The sequence below is a fragment of the Triticum aestivum genome, chromosome 5A (genome assembly GCF_018294505.1).
Source record: "Triticum aestivum cultivar Chinese Spring chromosome 5A, IWGSC CS RefSeq v2.1, whole genome shotgun sequence".
In the NCBI taxonomy this organism is placed as follows: Eukaryota; Viridiplantae; Streptophyta; class Magnoliopsida; order Poales; family Poaceae; genus Triticum; species Triticum aestivum.
The window spans coordinates 40,836,570-40,840,943 of record NC_057806.1 but is presented as its reverse complement, the minus strand read 5'-3'; the positions used below and the strand labels follow the sequence as shown (position 1 = coordinate 40,840,943).

General features: G+C 43.5%; 1 long non-coding RNA gene across 1 annotated transcript; it reads right to left on the bottom strand.

Annotated features, from left to right (window-relative positions):
- Nucleotides 1–294: 294 nt before the first annotated feature.
- Nucleotides 295–3,182, bottom strand: LOC123106496 (uncharacterized). Its single transcript, XR_006451360.1, has 2 exons — nucleotides 2,771–3,182; nucleotides 295–704 (listed from the first exon to the last, which is right to left on the bottom strand). It is a non-coding gene; the product is annotated as an uncharacterized lncRNA (long non-coding RNA).
- Nucleotides 3,183–4,374: the final 1,192 nt, after the last annotated feature.

The window sequence follows — 4,374 nt, the reverse complement described above, 5'->3', positions numbered from 1 at the left end:
AATTTTGTATAAACGCACCTTACTTTATTAGTAGGTATAGAGGTATAGATTATTTCTTTTCAATATTCCACTCAGTTTTAATTATTATATCTGATATGTATTTGTAAGATGTGATAGGTACATGAATATTATGACATCCAGCAGCAAGTAATTATAATGGGTGCGCTCATCCAAAAATATTGTAAGGGCATGTACAACGGCATCTAGTCGTATGTAACAAAGGACACGTAGGAAAAACGTGACGTGGGGGGAGTTAGAGCATTTTACGGCTGGCCTAACAGACAGCCTGCTATGTGGTTTATTTCTAATGGAGTATATAGATGACATGTACGGATGGTGCGTCTATACTGATGTACATGCCTCCGGATGGGCTCTCCTGCTGGGATCCCTGCACGCACTATCGTGCAGGGCCAACCAGCGGCCAACACGTGGCCTGGTGGACCCCATCACTAAAACAACCAGCCCGTATCTCTCTAATTACATAAAATCAGTAAAACTGCCTTTCTTTCTCGCGCGTATCAACAGATTGCCGCCAAAATCTCCAACATTCTTTCTCCTATCTATCTACTCCATTGTGGATCACACGAGAATAGATCAGGATCGGCAGAGAATTGCCCTCTCACGTGGACCAGCATCTACGGTGTTCTTCGGCATGGAAGGAGCTCCTGCGACTTCATCCATAGGTTTGTTGTTGTGTCTTGAATCTGCAAATTATCAACACTCTCATCATATGGAGGAGACAAGATTAAACAGAAACAAAGGAAGAGCTTAATCTATGACATGCAAATTAATCCTTGAGACTTAGCTCCACGTACTTCATCTTCCATAGGTCTGTTTCTTGTGTCTTCTTTGCCAATTGTAATGATAGAGATTATTGTATCTAAGAAAAAGGACAATGTTTTTCTAATGCTCCTATGAATACAGTGTGATATTTGGCAAAATATGTTGTCCCATCTTCAAGTGTTGTTCAGGTTTCACTACAACAGGACTCTGAATATTGTGTTTTGTTTTAACAAAACTGTGTCGTCCATGAACTAATTAGTATATGATATTTTTATGTTGTGTAGATCATGAGACCACTAATGTGGGAGAGGCAGGTCGAAACATAGATGATTATTACAGCAAAAGGTTAAAACCAGAGATAGGAATGGAATTTGAGAATGAAGATATAGCATATGAGTTTTATAATGCATATGCAGGACATGTAGGTTTCAGTGTTAGGAAATTTTGGCATGATAAATCCTCAACGAATGTTATTCGAACAAAGAAATTTGTAGGCTCAAAGGCAGGTTTCAAGGACAAGAGCAAGGAACAATGCCAGCGGAAGCGAGCAGATACAAGAGTTGGCTGTCTGGCAGAGATGACCATCAAAATAAGTGCTAACAGAAAATATGTTGTAAGCAGCTTGGAGGATGCCCATAATCATGAACTCGTAACTCCAAGCAAATCCCATCTACTGCGATCCCAAAGAAGAATTACAGAAGCTCAAAAGGCCCAGATTGACATATTGAATGATTCGGGTATTAGACCAAAATCTAGTCATGAAGTGATGAGTAGGCAAGCAGGGGGCCGACAAAGTCTTTGCTTCGGTCACAAATCCTAGCTTCACCATGTCAAATCAGTACTCCAACTTGCAAGTACTGCAGAGTGCCATGCCTCTAGTACCACATGCTACGAACTACAGTTTGCAAGTATCGTCGCATGCTATGCCTCCACTACCACATGCTGCGAACTACAGTTCGCAAGTATTGTCCCATGCTATTCCTCCGAACCCACAAGCTATGAACTACAATTCGCAAGTATTTCCGCGCGCTATGCCTCCGCGCCCACAAGCTACAAACTCCAATTTGCAAGTATTGCCGCGTGCTATGCCTCTGCAACCACAGGCAGAAAACTACAATTTGCATCTACTTCCTCAGACTATGACACCAGTGCCATAGCCACAGAATTATAATTTGCAAGTACTGCATCACGGACTGCCTCAACTACCGCAGGCAGATGCTACTTTTTTTCAGCAGTTACTCAGCTTGCAACCACAGCAACCATATTTCTGTTATGGCACTCAACCAAGTCAGGTATATTTACTTGGTTAGTCGTTAAAAATTAAGACGAACATGCATAGGTCATTCACTTCCATTAACTTTAAACTGTATGTAGAGTTCTGTATTGATACCGAACTCGGAATGGCCAGCATATCAAATGACCAGCTGCCGACTAAGGTATTGTTTCACTTACAAGTCAGACTCTCAAATTCAAGTTTATTTCTCACACGAAATCGTTCCTTTTTTTTATTTCAGGACTTGGGTAGCCAATCAAGCCATGGACAAGATAGCACTTTTAAATAGCTCATTCGCAAAAAAAATAGCTCTATATAAACTTTGCTTCTGAGGATTGCTCTACAAAACAATTATGTCCCCATGTAATAGTTTATCTTACTGTTCCTTTTGGTGTGAGATGTATAACGGATTTATTCTAAATGGGTATATATAGGTGCACCGATTAGTTGCTGGTTGTTTCTCCGTGGTTCCATCCACAAGGATCTTTCACCAATTTGAGATTTCTGTGACTGTCGTGTGACTAAAAACAGAGAACGTAGCTGAACATAGCTACATGACGCTGCCTAGTTTGAAGTCATTGAAAGCTAGTTTAATCTCAAATTAACGGTTATCTTAGCAACATACTAGCAGTAATTAATTGGATAGCCCTTGTACTAGTTTGAAGCCATCGTAAGCTAGCTACACGATAGATGAAGAAATCAGCTACCACTAACCTGTAACCTCTGTCCGGCGAGTGTGCATCTGGCTCCCGTCTTGATGTGCGCCTGCACGGCCTCTTGCGGCATCCCAGCGAAGCAGTGCTGCAGCCAGCCGGCCGCATGCCCTGCAGTTCCCCACCTTCTCCAAGGGATCTGGTCGGTCCAGGAGGGGAATGGCGGCATGCCAGAGCAGCTGCTCCAGCCTTGGCCGGGGCTTGGGCGCGCCGGAGTCAGGCAGCGGCAGCCGCGGCTGCTCCCTCTGTCGCTCGCCACGACCACGACGCTGCCGGACGGCGGACCTCACTTTCTGGAACTCTCTATCTCTCTCACTCACGGAGCTTAGTTCAGTGGAATAATGGTAGTACTAGCTCGAAGCGTCCGCGGCGGATAAGGCAAGGAGAAGGACTTTTCAGAAAATTAAACAAAACAAAATCTAGTTATTAAGTGGTGGGGTCCACCAGGCCACGTGTTGGCCGCTGGTTGGCCCTGCACAATAGTGGGTGCAGGGCTCCCAGCAGGAGAGCCGAACCCCACATGCCTCAACCCCGCTGTTTCTTTTGCTCGCAGCTTGCGAGGAGGCCAGGGCGCGCCTTCGTCCAGCCGCGGCCTACCTGCTGTGTCAGTCAGCCCAGCCGCCTCGACTCGGCCTTCTCTGCTCCCACTTTTTGGAAATCGCGTGTCCTCCGTCGAGCGAGGGCGCCGGTGGTGGTGTTCGCTCGGTGGACTCTGTTCCATTTTCTTCGCTCCTTCACGCTTTGGCGATTCCTTCCGTTCCCTTTCTCTGCTTGTTTTGATTTCTAATGTAGCTTGTTGATTCTCATGGCAGCTCTCGTACACATATAAATTGGTGAGAATATATGTATATCAGCGAGGTGGGACAATTTAATTGAAGTGCAGTTGCAAAGCTCGTTGTATCTGAATTTAGCCACCTAAAAAGGACAGCGGGTTGAATACTCAAAAGCATAGGGTCTTTTCTGTAAGAACGAAACGTTTTCTTCGAGAGTCACTTAAAATAGGACTGCGGGTTGAATACCTGAAACAGTAGGGACTTTTGTAGATGCCCTTACAATGTTTTTGGATGAGCGCACCCATTATAATTACTTGCTGCTGGATGTCATAATATTCATATACCTACCACATCTTATAAATACATATCAGATATAATAATTAAAACTGAGTGGAATATTGAAAAGAAATAATATTTATTAAGGGAAATGATATTTGGGGCTCACAGGTATTTGCTGATCATCAAGGATATTCCTCAACTAAGAACGAAACGTTTTCTTCGAGAGCCACTTAAAATAGGACTGCGGGTTGAATATCTGAAACAGTAGGGACTTTTTTACAAAAAACGTTGACGACGTACGACCAGAAGCACTTGGTGCTTTATTAGTAGATAAAGATAAAGACTAGTACAAATGCCCTACGTTGCAACGGGCATAGAAACTCGCAAAATCTGATCTATCTGCTATTACGTTCCATTTTTTTATTCAATTATGATAAACATCGATAATAAGGTTACATTGATTATTACCTTTTAGAGTCTGCATTTTGGACGTTAAGAAGCCACCTTAGCTTTGTTCATCGGATAGAAGAGTAATGGCCCATGGAATAGTCTG